Source organism: Melanerpes formicivorus, unplaced genomic scaffold (assembly GCF_026170545.1).
Source record: "Melanerpes formicivorus ecotype bairdi unplaced genomic scaffold, bMelFor1.0.p_v2 SCAF_6, whole genome shotgun sequence".
Classification (NCBI taxonomy): Eukaryota; Metazoa; Chordata; class Aves; order Piciformes; family Picidae; genus Melanerpes; species Melanerpes formicivorus.
In genome coordinates, this window is record NW_027142358.1 from 7353953 (window position 1) to 7377969 (window position 24017).

General features: G+C 43.1%; 1 protein-coding gene across 3 annotated transcripts in view; it reads right to left on the reverse strand.

The window, feature by feature from the left end:
- Positions 1-24017, reverse strand: part of NEURL1 (neuralized E3 ubiquitin protein ligase 1) — a 171213-nt gene that overhangs the window by 138518 nt on the left and 8678 nt on the right. Inside the window, exon 1 of one of the 3 annotated variants that reach the window (XM_068139458.1) lies at positions 2102-2186. The exons of the other annotated variants lie outside the window; for them this stretch is intronic. The gene's annotated coding sequence lies outside the window, so the exon portion shown is untranslated. Of the gene's footprint in view, positions 1-2101; positions 2187-24017 lie in introns of those variants that run through there. 3 annotated transcript variants of the gene reach the window in all.

Below are 24017 nucleotides of genomic sequence, written 5' to 3' on the forward strand. Positions count from 1 at the left end.
AGCAACACTTAGAGAAAACCCATCCTCAGCTCCTCTTGCATAAATCAAGACTTAAGCACCATCAATTCAATGAATAAATTATTGCCCTCTAATTAAGCTATTGAGAAGCCTTGTTCTTCTCAAAACTCACATGTGAGACAATGGAGCTATAGCAGGCAGAGGACTGGCATGCAAAAAGGGAAGGATCCCAGCCAAGGATCAGCTCCACTGTTACTTCTCTGCAGGGAGTGTGAAAACTGCCCTGTGTCACTGATGGCTCCCTGGAGATCCAGACAGAAGTCACTACACCAGCAGCAAGCAATTATATAAATAGTCTGGAGGAACACTGAGCAGCAGCATCCAGCTGCAGGCAGGAGAGGCGGCAAAAAAGCTCAAAAGGACCAAACTCCTTATCAGCCATCATCCACATCCCCCAGTCTAGCAGTGTTTCCAAAGCAGGCACCAGGACGTCTCATTTCTGGTTATGTTTAATTGAACTGCATATGTACATACCTTATGAAGAGAAACAAATGGCCTTTTTGATCAGAACATGCTGCTTTGATGATAACTGCATTCCTAAGCCTCTGGTACAAACACACAGTGATGTGGACAGCAGAGGCACGACTGCAAGCACAGCTACTCACCTGGCTCCAAACCAGGCCTCTGTACAATCAAATTAAAGACAGTGCCGATAGGAAAGATGCCTTATCCTCCCTAGCAGCAAAGCCACCTAGTTCAGAAGGAATCTGACTGATGCAGTAGCACAGATGCAAAAGGAAGAACCCATTTTTAACTCAACCGAGCTCTTCCCAAGAGACTCCTCAGGCAGCCCTGGCTGTGCACTGCTTCATGTTCCCACAAATTCTTCCCCTTTGTAGTCAGCACTCCTAATCCAGTCAGGCATTGAGAAAACTATTGAAAAACATCAATTTTCTGTTCTGAATGCTTAGCTTCAAGAGAAACAATGAACAAGAAAACACATGTTTGAGAGGTGACAACAGCAAGTGTGCGAGCACAAGGCAGAGGAGAGGATTATCTATCTCTGCCAGGAGCTCATTTTCACCCCTGAATTATGTTTCTATGAGGCAGGTTCTACTCTACATTTAGAAACTTGAGTAGATTGGTGCTTGCTTCTACCAGAATTGAATTTTAAAGGTCAGGTGCCGCAAATCTAGAGCTGCACTACTGATGGATGGCATGACTTCCAGTTCACATCTGTATCTCACAGCAGAAACTGATTCAGTAAGTATCAGGACCCAAATCCAAAACAAGGTTACATGTAAAACATGGTGTGGGAAGGGGTTTTGCTGCTACATCATTTCCACAAAGTACATTAACAGTTAACTCAAGTAACACTACGCTGACTTGGCCCTCTCAAGTATCAAGCGTGGAGGTAACTGAATTCAAGCAAAACTTGATTATAATAAAGGTAGGTCTCTAAAACCGTTGGTCAGGCTAATTTTAGATGACTCTTAGGCTGATGAACACCAATTGAGTTTTGTTTTTTTTAGCTCAGAACATAAAAATGCAATAATTTGAAGAGACATTGTCAGCTTCCGCAAGTAGCTTTAGAGTAGCCTTCAGCAAACACACATAAGAATGCCACCATCTCTAAGCCATTTCCCACTGGGGGGGGCAAAACTCTATCTCCTTCACTTTACAAGCACAAGCAGTTCTTATTAATTCATTTAAGTCACAGAAATTCATAACAAATACAAGGTGGGAGAAGATGGTTGCCTATGCACACAGAGATAGGTATGTGGAGATCTCTGTGTGTATGGATGCTGCCAAAACTTGCCAGATCCTGCTGTGACCACTACTCCTGATTTACCTTCTCACCCCCACCACCCATCCTCAATTTTACAAACCATTATTGAATCAGAGAAGCAGTTTGAGGGAGTTTTAATTCTGAAATAACCCCTAAAAGTAAAACAAACAAACCAAAACACCAACAAAAAAAAAGAGCCCCACAAACAAACTAAATCAGTTCCTCTAAAATGGTTACATTAAAAAGAGAGAAAATGGGTATGCATTGAAATTATTTCTGGAGCTCTTACAAAGCCTTCTGATAAAGTTGCAGCTTCAGGAACAGGTTAAGGTGAGGCAAAATACTCTCACTTACACCGAGATTGAGCCAAATATCACCTTGGGCATTTCATGGTGACTATCCCGAGGGGACTATCCCGATGGGCCGTGGTCCAGCCTGGAAGATGGCAGTGTAGAAAAGCTGAGCTGTAACTCACAGCCAGGCAAAATGCACTGGCTAGCCCGGGTGTGTGCAGCAACAGTGACAGCTGGCGGACATGGGGGGAAAGCCCCACTCCTCCTTTTCTGCTTAGGAAAGCCTCGGAGGGGGGAAGCGCTGCTTGCGCTGTGCCCTTTGAGCAGAAAGCACCCGGGACTGAGCCCTCCCAGCTGATGCAGGCAGCCCCCTCACCTGGTGCTTTTACCATCAGAGCTGTAGACCCTTCCTCTAATGAGATTTTGGGTGGGTCTGAATTATGCAGGCACATGTGAAAGAGTTTCTAGCATATCCAGGGCACAATTTACTGCCTTGCAGTTTGCTCACCGCCTCCTCCCAGTGTCTGCCATGCTTATCTGCATTTATGCATTTTCTTCTTGTGGGGAAGAAAATGGACTGATGAAGGCACAAAGTCTGACTCTTCATAGATTTAAAGTTACTGGCAATGGCCTCATCTTATAGAGGGGACAGTGAGTGACAAGTGGTGAGGAGTTATGACAGGGCACACCAAGAAAGCCACCAGTAGTGTGAGACAGAAGTCACAGAATCAAACAGGTTGGAAGAGACCTCCAAGATCATGAAGTCCAACCAATCAAATATTGATAGACATTTTCTGAGGCAGATTTCTAATTCAGCTGCAAGATCTTCAAAGTTAACTTTAAAGGTCTCCATGTAAGTGGACCTTTTCTTCAAATTCATGGAGTAAAGTTAGTTTTACTGGTTTCAAGAGGCAAGTGATATGAAACACATCTATTGAAATGGAAGCTATGTTCAGTGTCCTTTGAAGTTACTGTGTTAATGCAAACTCTCACTGAAGTGGGAAAGTAAGGAATAGTGAAGCTAAGTAACAATCAACGTAACAGAATCTTTCCACAGAAATCTTGGTAGTGGTTGAAATAATTCCACTTAACTAAAGAGAAAGTACATGCTGGAAGCATATTCTGAACAAAATGCCTGCCTGCCTCCCCCTCTCATTCCCAAAACCCCCAAATTCCCAACTCCATTACTCAACAGAAAAGCCCTAAAGATGCTAAGTGTCAAAGATTTAGTAATACTTGGGAGCCATCCCATCACTGCATTTGAACTTCAGATCAAGGTAATTAGAGGAGAAGTGCTACTTATATATATGAGGTTGCATGTGTATGGCAAGCAGTGACAATTACACTTCACAGATTTCTGTATTTCCATGGATTTTTGTATCCCCATGGATTCCTCCATTTGTGATATGTCTTGTTAGTTTAGTAATAAAGTAATATGAAATAAAGTAATGTGAAGAAACAGATAACTATTTTGCCATTCATGTACTTTGGTAGTTCAAGTCCCAAAGTTTGGAAAAACCCACAAGTCAAGAAGCACCTTTGGTGCGGTTGGCCCAGGGAGCAGCAGGACCACAGTGCCAGGGTTGGTGGCAGCCATTCACTCCAAGATGCTTAAGAGTCTAAAACCTGATTCTTATTCTTCTTCTGGGAAGAAAAGAGCTTTTTGAAATTGTCCATTATTTTCTCTCACACACCAAGCAGGGAACAGACTGTACTTTTTGCTTTTGCTTCACAAATATTAAATCCCCTTTTCCCAGTATTGGTGACTCATGAAGGTGACTCATTCACCTCCAGATAGTTTTATTTCCTCCACATTTTAAATTAAGGAAGGGAAGAAAAAATAATAGGGGGGGGGGGGGGGGGGGGGGGAAGAGACCCAAAACAAACCTCATGTTGGACTCTTGGGGGAAAAAAATAATAGATAATAGCCTTTCTTCTACTCATCATCCTTTGCTTACAACACAGATTAAAAGAGAGTCCACCTCAGGCTCCAGATATTAACTCACTCCTCTGGCTGGCTTATGAAGTCAGTAGAGTAACATCACAGGGGGAATCCTGCTCTGGCTTTAACCTTCTTACTCTTCCTACTAGGGGCTGCTGAAGTGAAAGCAGCATGACAGCTCTGCTCCATGCAAGGTGGCTCTAGCTTCCCAACCCACCTGCAAGCAAAGCCAAAGCCCTAGAAATAACATTAGGAAAAGGGTGGAAAAGACAATATTTTGCATGTTGAATTGGGATTTGGCTTTGGTGTTGGTTGGGTGGGTTTTTTTATTTTGAGAGGCTCTGCAGTGAGTCATAGATTCACAGGGACTGTAGCCCAACCAGGCAGCTGAGTGACAGAGGGCAGGGAAAGAGGGCACTGACACCCTTGTACACAGACAGTTGTGTGGGAGGAGAGAGGGAAAAAGCAACCATGCCATCTTTGAGCAGCAGAAATCATCCCAGCTTCCTAATGGATGCATCAGGAAGCTGGGATGATTTCTGCTGCTCAAAGCACTTTCATTTCCCTATTGACAAAAAGGGTGAAGAAAGGGGTTAAAGCTAAAATCAAAGCAGTATCAGTCTTCCCAACTATCTGTTGAGGCTGGGAACACACAAGAGCATGACAAAAGGTGCCACACCACATTTCACACCAAGAAAGTTGTTTGTAACAGAGTAAAAAGGGACATGCAAAAGGTAGGGCAGCACACACTAACATCCTTGGACAATTACACAGTGCTCTTCACCACAGATCTCAGAATTTCTCACCCAATTACTCAAGAAATCCCAATTCCCTCTGAGGCTAGCAATATTCCCCTGGCTGCACAGCATCAATAAGCACTTAGGGGGAAGAAAACTTGCTGCAGCAGGGACCAGATCAAAATCTAATCAAGATCAGAATAATTTCTATAGGTCAAATCTATTAATTTTCTCTACTAGAGTCTTAAGATCGTTAGTGGATTGAATTTATCACCCAAGAACTGAATCAGTAAGTCTGATCTCTCAAGGCCTATGGCTTCTATAGCACAGTGACATCTCAAAATTTACCCACTGATCACATCAAGTCTATTTCTCTAATCTTGCTGTATCCACTTCACATTTGTACCCGTCAAGTACAGTAAAAACACCTCTACTTATTTACTCTTTATTCTGCAAAGCTAGGCATATCCAGCTGTTAAAATCAATCTTTTCAGTCCAATTGATAACCATATACTTATTTTTTGATAAATTTTGTGTTAATCTTCCCAGTAACAAGGTGCCCAGAACTGACACAAAAGGCTTGATGTGGTCACTTGCAAAAAAGAAGCACAAAATCATTGTGTTAGAAATAAAGAACGTGCTGAGGACAAGCCATGTGCCAGAGAGCTGGAACAGCTGTTAGGTAATGAACATGATAAAGCAGGGTGCATGTCACCAAACCGCTGTCTGCACAGCTTTGCCAAACCAGTCTTTATGCCCTCATGCTCCCCTCCAGAGTCACACATCCAGATCTCCTTTATATAAAACATTTGTGCAAAGTGAGAAAAAGATCCCTATTTTGAGCATGCCCTCCAGGAATGCTTCTGTTGAACATTTATCATTGTTAGATAAGATAACCAAGAGTTAAAAATAAGATAAATTACCCTGCCTGCAGCAGAGAGTTAAAGAAACCAATTCTTACCGGTAAGGGAATCAGAGAGATACCTTGTAGCTAAAGACAGCTATAAAATCGCTACCTTAGCAAAGCAATTCTTCGCGTCACACAATACACAAAAGACATCCAGGAGCCACAACAACAGACACAAAGCTCCAGCACAATTACACAATTCTCATCCAAGGATCTCACCCCACAAAGTGAAAATGCCAACACCCATGAGGCTAACACAAACCACTGTTATTTCCCAAGCATAGGTTACACTTGAGGTTTTACTATTCCAAGCCCTTTTGTAAGCTGCAGATCTTCCCTCCAGTCAAGCATCAGAATGCCAAATATCAACAAGCTTACAATTAGCAATACTCTTGCCCTGTGATAAATGGCTACATTGTTATGCAGTTAGGGAAAGAGACATGCAACAACTAAAGATGTTTCCAGCAATACACATCTCTGATTTGTAAGAACTCTGGGTAGAGGGGGAACAAATCTGAGTAACAGATACCACTTTCTTTGCTATCCTAGAGTTAGAAACTGATCTTTATCACCCAAGACACTGATTGGAGCAGAGTTGGTACCAAACAGTCAGCCAGTTGGCACCCCAGGAAAATTCAAGAGCTAGATCCAAACACAGAGGCTGAGCCTTGTCTCTGCTTACAAACTTAGATGAAGTCCCAGCTGAAAAGGCAATACAACAGCAGGCAGCAGCAGAGAAGCAGCAAGCAAACCTACACACAGCAACTGTCCATCAAAGACACTTAGTGAGGCTCATCTCCCATTATCAAATGAAAGCACAAAGCTCATCACAGGGCTTGGGCAAAGAGAAAGAACAATGTATTACTGAAATGTCATTAAAATACTGACCTGCTGCTTTCCTCTCCATGAGTTTGAGTAATAAGTCTGAGATATTCATTATTTCTGGTTTAACAAAATCTGTGATACAGAGTTAGTTTCAACCTTTTAGCTTCCAGCTTCCAAAAGAGCTTCCAGAGAGCCTTATTTTTAATGCACTCTTGCACAGGGATAGAGTTTCCAAGGAAGCTGCCAAATCTAGCCAAGGTTTGTGCTTTGCCTTTCCAGCATTTTCTTAGAAAGCTGGAAATAGCATTACCTTGCCTAAGTGGCCATTTCAATTAACTTAGCTTTGCTTTAAAAAACAACAGCAGCCTATTCCCATTAACTCCACCCAAAGCAAAATAATTCTAAGCTTTTAATGCCATAACATATGCCTGGGGAAGTACAGGAAGGCACAGCAATGAACATTCCCACCTGGTCAGATGCAAGCCCTTTCATTCAGTGCTTGATGCTTAGCTAAGTTTCTCACCTATCTCTGGCTCCTCTTGGTCATTAAATAAGAAAAACACATAACCCTACAGAGGTACAGAGGTATCTTAACACTAGCAAATTCTATTAGTGTAGTAAAGGAGAAACAGATTGCCCAGGCTGTTATCGCAGTCTCTCCTGCCTGTTTGAGAGGAGCAATCTCCTCATGAAACGTTGGAAGGAGGCTGCTGTTCTCCATACAATGGGTGAATCACATCAGGCACAAACATTCAGAACACAGAAACAGGGTTTTTAAAGAAGGGTTAAAACAGGCCTAAATTTGTGTAAGCATGCCCTGGTCCTTTGCACAGGCAGGAATGTTCCCCCATGACATCCACACGCCTGACAAATGGCCGAAAGGAACTTTCTGTGCTATTGCATTTTTCTCTTCAAGATAGATACTATCACTACATTAGTCATGCTAGAGCTGAACTGTCACAGCTCTTCTATTATTATTTACCAAAAAGAGTTATCAGCCAGATTTGTACTATTAAATTCCTGTATCACAGAATTACTTTAATACCCAGGAAATGTAATATTCTGGGAGTGCCAATATTCCTCAGCTTGCATTCACATATCTCTTTTACAAGGCTCTTCCTGTGCTGGCTGCTCTACAGGGGACTACAGGAGTCACCTTGTACTTGGGGGTCACAACCTGCATGCTTGAGGTGCTGCTGGCTCACACAACACTGCTCACCAAAACCAGCGCCCATCCTTTTAGATCACCTTATTTTTTGAACCTAAATAATCAGTGCACAACACAAGGGTTTGTAAGTTTTTTTTCCAGCAGCCATTTTGTTTCCTGCAGTAGCTGACACACACTAGTCCTTTGAGCTGACTCAATGCAGGAAGCACTCTTGTTATCTTTGCAGAATACTAATATGGTCTTTGGAAGCAAGTTCCTTGATTGAAGCTAACAGAGTATAATCAGGCCTCTGTACTGAGATGATGAAGAGGCCAAAGTACTGTTTCTTGCAAGAGGCTCACTGTTCCACACACCAAGTGGTCTTGCCTGGACTCTCTGCAAGACAGATTTGTTCCTGTGGTGGAGATACATGGGTGGAAGCACAGAATCACAGAAACATTCAGGTTGTAAAAGACCCTCGGGATCACCAAGTCCAACTGATAACCCCACTCTACAAGGTTCACCTCTAAACCATATCCCCAAGCACCACATCCAAATGACCTTTAAACACACCCAGGGTTGGTGACTCAACTACCTGCCTGGGCAGCACATTCCAATGCCTGACCACTCTTGCTGTGAATAATTATTTTCCTAATGTCCAGTCTAAACCTATCCAGTCACAGCTTCAGGCTCTTGTTCTATCACTAATTACTTGGGAGAAGAGACCAGCACCAGCCTCTCTACAATGTCCTTTCAGGTAGCTGTAGATAGCAATGGGGTCTCCCCTCAACCTCCTCTTTTCCAAACTAAACAGCCCCAGCTCCTTCAGTAACTCTTTGTAAGATTATTCTCCAGGCCCTTCCCCAGCTTCATTGTCATCTTCTGCACTGGCTCCAGCACCTCCACATCTCTCTTTTATTGAGGTGCCCAATACTCAATGTGTGGTCTCACCAGAGGTGAGTGCAAGGGGACAATTGCTTCCCTAATCATGCTGGACACAGCATTTCTGACACAAGCCAGGATGCCATTGCAAAGATGCCATTGCCAGGATGCCAAGCAGTATGACAAGGCTGCCTCATTGGCTTCATCTGTTGAATTCATGATGCACAGCTGGTTCACAGAAACATGAAAAACACAGCCCTGGGAAACTCACCTTCAGGAGGTTGTAAAGGACAGCCTTGCAAATCAGTGCACATAGTCATCTCCAGGAAGGTCCTTTTCCTGGGTTTGGCTAAGATAGGGTTCATTTACTTCACAAGGAGTTGGGAAAGACCACACCCAGGATAGCCAGCTGAACCACCCAAGTGAAGCATTCCATACCACCCAACATCATTCCCACTGCATAAGGGGAGGGTAGATTTGGGCAGTCAGTGATGGTCTGGCACAGTGAGTTTTGGCATGGATGGCAAGCACAGCAATGTCAGGTGAGGTGTCACATTTTATATTACTTGTTTGATATATTATTTCTTTATTACTTCTTTATTATTCCTTTATATATTACTTCTAGTGCTGTTATTGATGTTGTTCATTCCTTCTTTGTATTTTCTACTAAACTCTTATCTCAACCCATGGGGAGAGGCTGGGGGGACAGTTGTGTGAGCTGAGGTGTGGCTGAGCCTGAAACCACAACAGTCCTGCTTGCATGGGGCTGTCAGAGAGAGTAGAAGAGGTGTCATCAGGAAGAGAATCTCCCTTCTCCCCTAAACTGCACAAAAAAGTCAGTAAGTCATGCCAACGAGCTGGTCAAATGACAGCCCACACCCTGAGTTCAACCATGCCTTCTAGTCTTCAGTACAATCTCTCCTGTGAAGTTTAATTTTCAGCAGAGCCATGAGACAATCCTTCCACAGAGATGATTTGGCTTAATCTCCCTGGCCATCCCATCCCATCCCATCCCATCCCATGGTTCACCTCAGGGCACATTACATGGCACAGCAAACCCATATGGGGAGCTGGACTAAGAATACCTTAACCACTTGAAATAAAAGGTGGGGAGAAGAGGAATTGCTTTTTGTCCAAAAGAGAGAGGTTCTTTCATGTGGCCACCACGGGTAGGGGAGGAAATTCAGCAGACCCAATGCTGATCTGCTCAAACCTCCTTTAAACTCACACTGAGTCACTAATTTGGATCTAAATGACGACAGCAGGAACCAGGAGCTGCCAGCTCTTTCTTGACACTCAGTTCTAGTTAGAATTAGACCATAACAATAATGTGACTACATCTCCCCTTCCTTCATCCCTACTCATATGCACTGTGAGGCACAGAGAGGTGAAATGCCTTGGTATCTGTGTGGGAGAGCTGGGAACATCAAGTAGAGGTATTTATCTCCACTAAGCCTTGCAGTGACTAGTAGACCATGCTGTCTTACCTTAACAAGCAGATTTCTGCAGTGTTAAGATTCTGCTCCGCTGCAGAGACTGCTGGAAAAGAGATGATGGGGACAGAAAGTGCCTCACACGCTTTAGGACCGCCCCACCGCCATGCACGTGTCCAAATCAAAAGAAACAGTGAGACTGTTCCTGCCCCCCCTGCACTTCACCTGACTGCAACAGTCCTCAGGAAATCAGAAAAAAGCAGCAAGAAAAGTAGCCAGAACACCACTTTGCTGGCAGTAGAGGCACAATCATTAGCCAAGAGGACTGCTTAATTTAATACTTATTTCCAGACACTGAGGATTTCCTGAGGTTAGATGTTGATTAATCAAGCCACAAAACAGCTACTCAGTGCCTGTCCCACGAAGTTTAAAAGCTACCTTAAAAAAGAAAAAAGACATTTGTACCACAGCAATACTACAAATTATGCTTCCAACAGAATTTCCCATGCTTATCCTGGGGTTTTGGGTTTTTTTTCCCTTTCTGGCATATCACCACCCATATGGAACACAAAAAGAGAGTGTAGTACCTGATTACACAAGGGTAGCCCATCACAGTAGTGATTCAAAGGCTTCTTCTATAAACCAGCAACATTTTTTAATACAAAAGTCTCATTATAGATTGACTGACACAGCTACCCATCCCAAAAGCCCTCCATTCACTACAGCAGTAACCTCATCAAGTGCATTGAGAACTCTGCTGTTGCCTGTCTTTGGTGCATTCTCTGGCTTCATTACATCCATCAGCGCAGCACAAAGCTATGGGAAACTATTTCATCGGGGTCCCATTAGGCTTAGACAAGCTGGTCTTTTTACATGTAAGAGTATAGTGGGGACTAGCTTTGGGTGGAGATTTCAGTGCTAAAACCACTATCTAAAGAACAGCTTCACAGACTTCCACCCATATTGCAGCAGCCCACATCAGCTGTTTTGGGGCCTGGTGCTTATTGTGTGGTGGTATGGGTAACAATGTTCCCCCAGGCTTCTGCAGCTTTTAGGCACCATGTGGACACAAGGGTGATTCACATTAGTTCACTACTTTCTGAAAATCTCTGGAAGCTGTCACTAGGCTGGGAAGGACTCGAAGAGTTTTCCATCTTCTGCTGGAAAGTCAGCCCTGCTTTGTTTGGTTCTTTGCAGTTTGCCTCCTGCACCACTATTGGCCCATCCTGACCTGGCAACAAAAAAGGCACTGCACAAGATGCTTATTATGTTGATTTAGGATAACCCTGCATGGAATATTGCACAAAAGATTTTGATTTTTAAAAGGATAATTTGGTGTATCCATTCAGCTAAACTGAAAACCCTGTGTCATAATAAAGCTGTCATGATGTTCCAGAAATATGGTCTCACTGGAGGAACACATTGTAATTTTATATCCAGCTATTTAAGATGAGGCCAAGACCTCAGTGGCAGACACTTTGATGAAACAACACATGAATTAAACATAATTACATTAGAAAAACAGTAAAACAAAACTAATAATCAAGGCCCCTTTATAGTACTGCAAGCCGTGACATTTGCATTGGCACAGGGTGGCTCCAAATCCTCCATATATGTCAATAATTAAATAGTCTGCCATGCAGCCAAGGGAGGGAGGTTTTGCTGTCCCCGGTTTTGCTCTCCCCAGTTTTGCAGCTAGTGAGGCTGACATCCTGCCATGACCTGCAGGAGTTCCAGCTGCCTGCATGGCCTCACACGCTCCCTCCTGCCTGCGTGGGCAGGGGTCTTCTCCACCTCCTCTTTGCTCTTTGAAACAGTCACTGTGCCATTCTCTTTATTAGGGTTTTCCTGCTGAAAGAAGCTACATGCTCCAGCTAGATTCCACCCAAAATTCAGACCCACGGTCTGCAGTCATAGTCTACTAGGGAAGACTCAATGTATTATGTTAGGAGGAAATTCTACACAGAGAGAGTGATTGCCCATAGGAATGGGCTGCCCGGGGAGGTGGTGGAGTCACCATCATTGGAGGTGTTTAGGAGGAGACTGGATGGGGTGCTTGGTGCCATAGTTTAGTTGATTAGGTGGTGTTGGATGATAGGTTGGACAAAATGATTTTGAAGGTCTCTTCCAACCTGGTCTGGTCTATTCTATTCTATTCTATTCTATTCTATTCTATTCTATTCTATTCTATTCTATTCCTATTCTATTCTACTCTACTCCATTCCATTCCATTCTTCTTAAGAAAGCAAGCTGTAATTTTACATGGGCCTGCCTGCTATAAAGCTGCCTCCATATGCAAAGTTCTCCCCAACCATATTGAATCTACAAACCAGAGCATAATCAGACCCAGGAAATCAGCTTTTTTCTGGGCTTCCATGTAAGCTGGATCTCAAAACTCTTCTTTATGGCAACAGCAGACGACTGTTTCATAGACTTGATCTAGCAGGGTTGGCAACTAACCTAAAAATGGCAGATGGAAGCATTAAATATTTATTGGGCTGGAGTGCATTGGTTTTGGAAATTAACACTTTGCAAATTGCTTCTGTGTGAACACTAATTAAACAGTCAGCCACGGTCCAGTCCAGGTTCTGAGTAAGCAACAACTCTTTTTCTAAAACATATGTATACATTAAAAAATACTTAAGCACAATAAACTAAACCAACTTCCATCTGCTCACATCAAATTGCTCCACAATCGCGAATTAAAATTAATTAAAACTTTAGAATGGTTTTGCACATAAAGTTGGAATGGTGAGAGCCCTTGTGGCAGGCACTCAGGCATCATGCCAGCTAAGCTTGCAGGGAGCAGGAGTAGATGATGCATTGCTTCAAAATACCAAAGGCTTTGTAACCTCATATTCCCAGTGCTAATAATGCTAGGATTGAACTGGTGATAACAGTGGGATTGAACTGACGCTTGCAACAGGAGGAAACCATGAGAGAAGTGCAATTGATACAGCCAGGTACCTTGCAGGCTCCATGTGCTCCAGGAGTGCAATTGTAAATAGCATAACACTGCTCTTTGCTTTTGAGCTCCCTTGTTCATGTGGGAATAGTTTTGCTCAAGAGATATTGCAGTTTTATTTGCTTAGAAGTAGCTTCCTTTTCCTGAACTACAGGTCTGCCTTTCAAGCACTGCCCAATATCCTTTCCAGAACTCTTCCCCCACTCATTGTACCTGCACGCTCAGGATCTCATGAAGGTAAGTGTGTCCTATTCATTAAGGCAACATTAATGTTAATAGCTGCTTGTCCATTAGTGAATTGGATGCGTTGGCTCCATTCTGCAACCTTTCCTTCTTCAGCACAGACTGTTATACACTATATTTTGTTACCATAGCTGGAATTTTTCCACGCTCTGACTACATCACTGCTTTTTTACTTTCTCCCTTCCCCCAAAACATATGTACTCAAAAACACACCAGAAATGAACAAGCCCACCTACACAGGGATGGTGAGTGTGTAAATCGGACTCTGAGCTCTTCTTGTGGCTGTGGTGATTAAAGAGCAGAGGCTTCCCACAGGCTGTGCTCAGGAATAAGCAGCTTATTCTCATTTTCCATGCTGGGCTTTGCTGTGATGGGCAAGGGGTACAGAGGGGGTAGCCATCACTCCAGCTGGGGAGTGATCCTGACCCCAACACACAGCCCATCCCCAGGTACCAGCTGGCTGCAGCTATGCACAGAAGGGGGAACTGTGACGCTGACTCCACAGCAGCATCAGCACCCACAGCAAGAACCCCAAACAAAGCATTGGACAAAGAAGGAAAAATCAGAGGGCTCCTCTGGTTTAGTCCATCCAGGCAAGGGCAGGGTGTTGCTGAGAGCATAGGAGAGGGGACTCAGGTGCAAGGGAGTGGTGGTACTCAGCACAGACACAATCAGAAGCTCCAGTGGGATCCAGATGTGCTGGCAGGGCTATGCTCATTTTATGGTGTGCACATGCATGCAGTTTTCTTCTGTGTGCTTTCTCCCTTTTTCTCTCATTCCAAGGTGCAGACTGGGTTCATGTCCCCAAGAGCTCCTTGGAGCTCATGAGCAAGTTTGCAGAAGATGATGAGAACTAGGCTGCCAGGGGACTTTAATGAGCTACTTCTCATTTCATGGTGCAGTTAAGAGTCACATAATGAAACACAGGCTAGTTTGTTTGTTTTTTAATGAGCTCTATTTACATTTCACTTTAACTACCCTCATTCATTTTCTCTGAATTAAACCTCTACTGCTGAAATCTTGTGCATGAGAGTTAATAAAGGGCAGCTATAACATGATTTACTGCATAGCCCTCAACACAAACACACTTGCAGGAAAGGCCAATAGTTTACAGCAGAAATGTTTAAAGCGGACGAATTGACAGTAAAATTGAACATAACTTCTCAGCTGCCTCACAGAAAGCTGAAGTAATCCTGCAGGCTTGTTTGGAGGCATTTTTATTCCATGTTGTTGTAACACTGAGAGGTTAAGACTGCTATTAAAGCTAGTTTTATGGTTCCCAGGCTGGAAGCTGGTGAAAAGTGAGTGCCTTACCCAACAGAGTTTGTCTGGCTGTCAGAGATGCCTGAGTTTCAAGACACCAGAGAGGTAAACCAGAGAAACTGCATATGAACCAGCCCAAGGAATGAAAGATCCTCTGGCTTTTTACTTTTAATAATGAAGAGGAGAAACAAACCAAAACCAAACTACATGAAGGGAATTTGTGGCTCACTCCCTACATAGAGGTTTAAATCAAAAATCTGCAGTACCATTCCCTTGACTTCTTCCTAAAGCTATTCTTTACAACACAGCTAGAAATCTGAGATGGAGGTTTTTCTCCTTGGAGGGAAAAAAAGATTGCCCCTATCACCAGATTTAAACTTCTAAACAAACACATTCTAAAGGAGCCCTTGTGTAATTAAGCCAATTTGGGGATGAACAAAATACTATTTTAATTACATGCATTAACATTCTGCTAAGAAGATGCTTATAAAAAAAAATTCTTCCCCATGAGGGTGGTGAGACACTGGAACAGGTTGCCCAGGGAGGTGGTGGAAGCCCCATCCCTGGAGGGTTTTAAGGTCAGGCTAGGTGGGGCTCTGAGCAATCTGATCTAGTGTGAGGTGTCCCTGCCCATGGCAGGGGGGTTGGAACTGGATGATCCTTGAGGTCCCTTCCAACCCTAACAATTCTATGATTCTATTTATGTTATTGCATAAGGAAGACCACTAAAAATGCAGAAATTACATGGAGAAGTGCCAGTCAAAGACAAGATAGATAACTTGTATGGTGCAAAAGCTTCTCCCAAGCTACAAAGGAAGCCACCAGCAAGTAATGGAAAATATTTGCATCTGAGCAAGAAGAGAGTAGCCAAAAGTCATCTGTTGTCAGAGGTGAATACTGAATGAGGGACTTCTGTGTCAAAGGGTGAGTCACCCTGTGTCTGCCCCAGCTGCCTGGGAAGGATTTCTGGATGCAGTCTTTTCTGGTTTTCTGTGAAGAAATGCAGAAAGGAGCATTCTCACAGAAACAGGCAGCAAAGAGAGAACTACTGTCAAAACAGGGAGGTTAGAAAGAGGAGTCTCATTTGCAGGACCAGGCACTGGGATGCCCTCCTGCTACAGGGACACACCTCAGTCCTCATCTACAAACCACCTTGATTAGCAGGAAGTGGGTATGAGGGATAGTGCCTGTCCTTGGGTAGGTTAAAAGGGGAGCCAGGCTGGCAGATATGGAGCAGCCAGTGCACGGAAGACAGAAGTGGGGCAGATCAGGAGCTGGAGAATGAAGTCTGCTGCTTCATCAGATGGGATGCAGTATCCCTCATCAACGCCATGATGTGTCCCCACACTGATCCCCTTCATTCTCTTTGAAGCTGCATTACAAAACTGCACCATCAGCTGACCAAGAGAGACAAGAGATTTTATTGTGGGTTAGAGGGCCACGATGGGATGTGAAACTCTTGATTCCCACAATGGACAAACATAAAAAAACACAAGGTCTCAGAAAAGCCAGAGCTGCCCTGACAGTGTCAAAACCCTGGTTGAAGGAGCTTTGCAATTGCACAGCAAGAGCCATCTGGCCTCAGGTAGGCAAGTTGAGCTTGGGCACAGCGTGACTGTGAGGCCCTGTGCTCTCATCAGCCCTAAGAAGCAGGACTGGCTCCATGTGGCAATAGGAAATCTCCAAGGAAAACCCAGGTGCTGTGGGAAGCAAGGCTGTGAACACAAAAGCATTGCTTTTTCCACTGAACAAGCAATGAACTCTCAGCATGCAAAGGTGCTGTTTGGGATGAGACTGCAGTGCAAGTGCAGAAACACCTGAGTTGGCTCAGGTCAAGGCTGCAGTTCAGCTGCATCTACCACCTCAGGGGCAGGTGGTAGATTGGAAGGTAGATAGATGGAGGGGCAGGATCAGTGTACCCTCCAGAGAAACCCACAGGTGGAAAAAGGACTTCACGCCTTTGGATGAACTGGTGTGGTCCTACCTGTCATAGAAACAGTCTGTAGGAGTAAAACACCAGCCAGCTCTTCAGCTACACCAAATCAGAATCAGGTCTAAATCATCCTAGATAGTCTCATGTTTGGTTTTGCAAAATCAAAGCTCAGAGAAGAGCCACAGAAACAAGTGTGTTAAGCAATGACGTCGAGAGGATTTAGGTCTGTTCTTGCTACCTACACATTTTCATTTGGAGACCCCCAAAGTGCCATGAGAGGCCATGCAGAAAAACCTCACTTACCCCTCCTGCCTTTTGATTCTCCCCAAGAACCAGCAGAAAAATGCCAGGAATACTGGGGAGAAAGAACATTTCCCTGTTCCAAGCTGGTTTTAAAAAATAAAATTATGCCAACAAATGTTTAAGAATTTGTTATCCAGATGAAATGTCAAAAACACAGCACCTTGGCTTTCCTGGAAAGAAACACTCCATATCCCGCACACAGCTGAAGGAAGGGCAGGCTGAAGGTGGAGCTCCCATTCAGCAGTCATTTGTTTAAGTTCCTGTGTCCTACTAAGCCATAGGCCATGGTGGTGAGAAACAGCTGCTCAGTTCCTCTACTGCAGAACAATTTATATGCAGAGACAAACATCATCTTGAAATTGGTTCCAAGACCCACTGCAGGAAGGTCATTATGCTGCACAAGGAAAACAGAAACATTTTGTCCCAGGGCTGGAATGGCATCCCATGGTCCACTAACCCCAATGTCGCCTTTACAAAGCAGAACACTTACCAGTGCCTTCAAGTGGGCTCCCAGGAGGCCAGCACAGGAATGGGATGGGGACAAGAAGAGTAATGGTAGGGAGACTCCAGACTTTCCATTTTAATCTCTAAAAGGTTTAGGAAACACTTCTCTCACTCAGTTCAGGAAAGTTTCACTTGCATGCTTTTGTTACTAGAGAGGTAGATTGATGTTTCGGACTTTGCCTTTTACAGCTTGTCATGTACAAGTCTAACAGCCCCAGTGCCTTGCCCTGGGAAAGGGAGATATAAGGGCACCCATCTTGCAAACAAACGTTGCATTGTTACTCATCTTAATATACAGAGGGCTGAGGTCTCATTAAATAGCACTGACATTTACAATGGTGGCCACGAGATATGAGAGATATGAAGATGGATTAATTCCAAGAGGATTTGGGAGCAAAAAAAAAGGGGCTGGGGGGGATGGTTGGGGTTTGTTTTTATCATTCTGAGTTTTCTTTGTAAAGGGGTTCTGTTGACATTTGCACTCCCTTTTGCATTAGCATAGGAAAAACTTCAGTATGTCATTTGCCACATAACTAAATTGCAAGGTGCTGCATGCTGTTGAAATGGAAAAGGGAGGCTTGGACTGGCCAGTCTCCAGTCACTGAACTTGTCTGTGGACCTGAAGGTCACAGATCAAAAGGTGTTTTGTTGAAAAGGTCTGGCTTAGTGTTGGTTCAGAGGATTTCCAAAGAGAATGTGAAAGTCTACCATCTGTCTGCCTCTATGGAAGCAGGATCAAGCTTGTGATAAAATAAAACCATCAACTCTTCAGACTTTCATCACAAACCAGAGTAAATCTCTTTTGATGCTCTCGTGGACTTGGCTTCTTCCATTGTCTTTCTTGTGTTCCAGTGACATTATCTGATGTTCAGATTCCTTGGATGAGATCCTCAGGCAGCAATAAGGGGGATGGAAGTAAAGATCAGTTGAAAACAAAAGCATTCGTGGTTCTTTTGTAAACTTTCTGAGTTTTGGTCATATTGGTTATATTGTTTTTATAACTTGCAGCTTTTCTCTGTAACAGAGAAGTATATTAAACTGAAGAGGGTGGGGGTGGGAAGGTGTTCAAAGATAGGATTCTCATGTGATCCCTTCAGTCCAGCAGATAGGGCTTTAGGAAAAAAAAATCAGTTATTATGAGCACTAGAAAAGCTGTCCCAATTCACGACTCTTTTCTATAGGATAATGCCCGCAGCAGAATCAATTGCCTCGTTTCTGAGCACTAAGTAGCCCCATTTAGAGTCATAGAACCATTTTAGTTGGAAAAGACCTTTAAAATCATTGAGTCCAACCACTACCTAACTCTACCAAGTCTGGTGCTAAACCGTGCTCTCACCTTCATCCCTACTGTTGCTGATCCCTAGGAAATGGTCTTCAAAATTCAACAAAGAAATCCAAATCTGGTTCCAGAAAATTCAGAATCCATTGACAATGATTCTGAGGGAGAAGCAGCACAGCAGAAAGGTAGGAGATCCTGTACTCGGTTCCAGCCCAGAAGGAAATCTTCCACCACCACCTCAACCTCCACATCTTCTTCATGCCAGGTCACATAAATACTCAGCTCTGGGGTCTCCTTTCCTCGCTCCTTTCTAACCTCTAGATTGCAAACTTACTGAGGCATAAGTATGGTATTAGGGTAGAGGGCAGAAGGGCTGACAAACGCAATCTGCATCTCCCAGGGAGGCAAGAGGACACAATGTGTGTCTCTGACAAGTGCCATCAGCAGGCAGGGACAACACTCTCCCTCTGTTTAAAACCTTATATAAACCAAGTCAGAAAGCCACATCACCACTGACAGTGTTTTCTATAGCACAATATGTAAAACACTAAAAGCTCTATGATCCTCAAAACAGCTTCCCTCTCTCCTTTTGCCATCCTGATAATGATGATGTCTGGGGCTATAAAAAGGCACAGCACAAGAGCATGTCTCTCATTCTGATCTGCTTCCGTGTTTATAACCATCGCTTATCTAATGACACTTAGGAAGTGTTACCAAGGAGACTATTTGCATCCTGCATGATGTTGCTAAAGCAACACTGCTAAATTAGATGCAGCAATCTTAGCCTTCACTTAGTGTATTTGCATTGCTATTAAAATGAAATAGTCACAGGCTTAAACTATATTTGAGTCATTTACTCAGTCAAACACCTGAAAATAGTCCAATGGCAGCAGTTACAGAGTTCCTCCTTAAATCCAGCACTTCTAGGTCTCCATCTCCTACATGTATTTCTAGCTCTCTGTGTGACCTGCAAACAAAGCAAGCCTCCTTTGCTTTCATACTATAACCTTCCTCCAGAGGATGTGCTTTTTCTATATGTTTGGCTTTTATTTCAGGACTTCAGGAGATTTTAACTGTCATAAATAATTACAGCATCTTCGTATTTGGTGGAGCATGGCAGAAGGCAATTTGTAAGTAGCATTAATTTTTAAGGAACAAGATGGCTCAGAGGCACTGGAAATGCGACAACTTGCCTGAAGTTTATGGGTCAGCTGTTCACCCTCATCCCGAGTCTTGGTTCAGCTGTAAAGAGTCACTGTTCTAAGGCTTAAAAATGGCCCACGGAAAGATTAAAAGGCCAAATAATGACTAATTGGATAAAATACTCATTAAGAAGGTGATAATAAAATTGAAATCGTTTAAAACCACTAAGAACTATAAACGAGACATAAACAAAAATAAAGGCCAAGGGCTATTTTTTAGGTGAGTTACAGAATAAATTTAAAAAAAAAAAAAAAAGAAAAAGAAGCAAAAAAAGACTACTGGTAGCAGGGAGAGTGAGCAAAAGGAACCAAGCAGTGTGCTGGCAATGGTTTCCAAGGCAAGCAACAGCTTCTCTAGGGCTTGCACTCCTGTCAGTATGCTAAAAACTATATCAGTGTAGACATATGGACAACAGTCAGGAACTTTACAGCAATGTCACAGTTGTGTTGCTGTAACAATACATTGTATGCAGTTGTACATATACAATAAACATAATTTGACCACATTCTTCATGAAATGTTACAAGCAAAGGCATCAGGCTCTCTGAGCTCAAGTATTCTGGTGCAAATCTAGAGCTCCACAGCTTTCTTTTCTGACACTCTGAGCAGTACAATTTGTACAACTACACCTAATAATAAAACATCATCCTACTTATACCCATCTGGAACTCTCTGCCATTATTTAATATGTTTATTCAAAAAAATAACTCCTGCTTTTAACACTTCCAAATTTAACAGATAAACTCAGCTGAGGACATAAATACTTGGCATCTGTCACTGAATTCAATCATCTCCCTGAATCAGAACAAAAGCATCCTGTTCCAGCTCTGCTTCAGAGCATAATACAGTTTGGGTGCTTCTCCTTGCTTTAGCCAAGATGTGCTAGTAAAATGCTCCCAGGTGTGCTTTTAGTATATATAAAAATCTCTGTTCCAATAGCAAATTTGATCTTTCTGCAGAATCTAATCTTGCGAGGGTAACTCTCCTTCCTGCTGAACAGGCAACAACAGGAGAAAACCCATTGTCAAAAAATCATTTTACCAGCCAGTGTTTAGAGATGCTTATGCCTAAGAATTTAAGCTGAAATACCATGGTCTGGGCTGGGAAAGAATTTGTTATCAGTATCAGGCCCAGCTGAGCTAGGCAAGTATGTCCTCTGGCTCTTGTGCTTTTAACAATACTTAAGGATGCATTTCAAAAGGCTGCAAGAGAGAGAAGCCCCCAGGTCATTGGCAGCTGAATGCTATTGCCTCCTCTCAGATGGACACTGCTGATGCATCACCAGGCAGGGAGAGGGTGACATGGGCAGATGGAGATGACTGCCTCCTCAGCTCTGTCTGTGGTCTGGGAATACCAGGGGAAGCCCTCCAGACCAAGTATTTTCCTAGTAGTCAAAATCTGGATCACATGAACTCTCTGGGATTTGATGGATGTAAGGCTACTGCATTCAACAGATGAAATGAATCTTCCTTCTGCTGAACTGTTGTACACAATATAAATAAATAATTTTATCTCCCCAGACATCAGCCTATTTTAAGATGGGAATGGCACAAGCTTTTTCATGCCTCCCTCCAATGGCTGCAGTGAGGGCTCAGTTCCTCAAGCTTTGTCTTTGCTTTAGCTTTTCCATGAGAAGGTGTGATAAAAACACAGAAGGATTTCTGTAGCTGATTGTGTTTGGAGAACATGCATACCTCTCTGCTGAGCTATCTGGTCTTATGCTGAAATAGTGCTTGGTGGAGAGCTTCTTCCAAATCACATGGGTGGGGAAGCCACCTTGCAGAAGGTGAGCAGTGCTGAGGTTTGAACAAACACTCTAAGTCTTCCTAATTCCTCTCATATAGCAAAAAGAGGATGATTCAAGCCATGTGAGGCTCTAAATCTAAAACAGCCATATTCTCTCAAACCTCCTTCAACATCTACACATCCTTCTACACAGAGAGAGTGATTGCCCATTGGAATGGGCTGCCTGAGGAGATGGTAGAGTCACCATCACTGGAGGTGTTCAGGAGGAGACTTGATAGGGTGTTTGGTTGCATGGTTTAGTTGATTAGGTGGTGTTGGATGATAGGTTGGACACAATGATCTTGAATGTCTCTTCCAACCTGGTCTACTCTATTCTATTCTATTTGTCAAAAGAAATTTTAACAAAAGTTTATAAAGCAGTCTGCATATTTCTGTGGGAAAGGTTCATTTGTGTCCATGGATAAAGGCTGCAGAAGGTGCTTTTTAGCTGCACCTGCTCAAGGGGAGCTTTCCCTGGACTCAGCCCTCCTCACTGATTTCAGGTGCCCCATGTCAAATGGACTGGGAGGGGCTCCAAGGAAGGGTCAGAAACAAGGATTTGTACCACCAGCAAGGCAGAGAGAGGGGAGGAGAGGAGGTATTGACCTTAGCACAGGACAGTTCCTCCTTTTACATGGTAAATAAGATTTTTTTTATAAAGGAAAAGCTATTTTCTCTGTGCTAGCTATGCCTCTGAATTTTTTTCAAGGGACTTTCTGTTGGCTTTGGATCAGGTCCTAGACCTGTGTGGACAGATCCCACACTGTATGATTCATCTGGATTATTTATTAGCAAAACGGTTCCCTCTGCAATCAAGCACGTGGAGCATCTTATTACAACATGCCCTGCTTCAGAGCTGACCCAATGGAGGTGCCACAAAAGGTTCGCACTGCACCCTAAGAAACAACTCTGGACTGGGAATTATCAGTACATCCCGCATCTCAGTTCCTACAAGACCTTATCTAAACTATGTCATAAATCTTCTGGCTTTTATCTGAACTCTCCTCCTCTTAGTGACATTCTGTACTTCTGAATAATGTTGTCTCCATATGAAATACAAGGGGGAACAGCAATAATACTCCAGCAGCAGCAAGGGAAGCAGTGGGGGGGAAGGCTAAAATCTACACTGAAGTGTTTTCCTACTTGTAATCTTGTGGCATATTCTGAGCTGGAAGATTAGATAACAAGACTATTTATAGTGGCATTGCTGGGTGTATAACACAAAACCTTTATTGTAAGACCATGGCAAGTATGAAATTTTAATTCTGCCTGCCACTTGCCCGTGACACAGCTTCATTTGCAGTTTTCTTCTTTTGCAGTGAGGTTATTAATAATGGCTGTAGTGTACAATTTCCAAACTGGGAGTGTACCTTCAGTCTCTGTTTCCATCCATCGCTCCATAATTTTACCTCCTGGTCTTTGTGTTGGACTAAAAACCAGAGACTCGCAATATCTGCTCAGCCACACATTGAGTGGGCAATCAATGCTCACTGCTAAAAGTCTCACCTGCAGGACTTCTCTGGTTGAAAACTCAAGCTGCTTTTTAATCTCTGTTAAGTCCTCCAGTGCATGTCAGTATGGCCTGAAAACAACTGTCCAAAGGCAATGCACTGAACACCAGATGATCTCCCCAGGCCATGAGGCATCCAGCAGATGGTGAGAACTTTCTGCCACAACTAACGCAGGGCAGATTGTAAGCAGAGGAGCAAATCTCTCCACTGTCTGTATTTATCACTTGGCATCTCAACCCTGAACCTCTAAAACCAAAATATACTGATGGATTTAAATAGGGAGAAGTTTTTGCTCCTGTATTTTGTTTTATGCCTGTTGAAAAAGGTAATTGTTGAAAGGTCACACCATCAGAACAGTGCACTAAATGGGAGTGGGAAGGTAGAAATCCCTTTCTCACATTAGAGGTTACCCAGGTGCCTTATAATATGTTCATTGCATACAACTGCTCTTCTTTCTGTATTTATTGAAATGCTGCAACATAATCAGTGAGGCACATTTTCTCTTTTCCATCACATATCTTCAAGTGACTCACATAATACACAGATTCTGTTTGCAGCATTTACAGTTATTTGTATCCCATCCTCTACAGTGACTCAATATTTCTATGGGAAAGCATCCTTTCCCTTCCTACCTAGTAAATACTCATTAAGTACAAAAAACAGTCATTCATCATGGGCAAAAACTTGATCCTGCAAGGTAGACAGACATTTTAAAACACAATGGCATTGGTTGCTCAAATCAAAGAAATCCTGAGTAATACCAATAAAATTAAATGCTAGACTAAACAGGTAGCCCCTGAAGAGGAGATCTGGATTAATACCCTGATGAAGAGTTAGAATCTGGGTGGTAATTAAGCTCTGTATCTATGTCTGCTTGGCTTATTTGGCAAAAGTCTGTCTAGTAGCAAGTCATGACTCTAACACTTAGCTTTACATTAGATGGTGTTGATGAACAGCAGAGCACAAATCACAGTCATGTCTCCATCCAAGTAGCAGTTAAAGGGAAATCAAGCAGAGCTTATGCCTAACAGAGGATAAAAGATGATCAGTGGGGTTTTCAAATCATATGTTGACATATGGGAAGACAATGTAAATTAGAATGAATCAAGCATAACA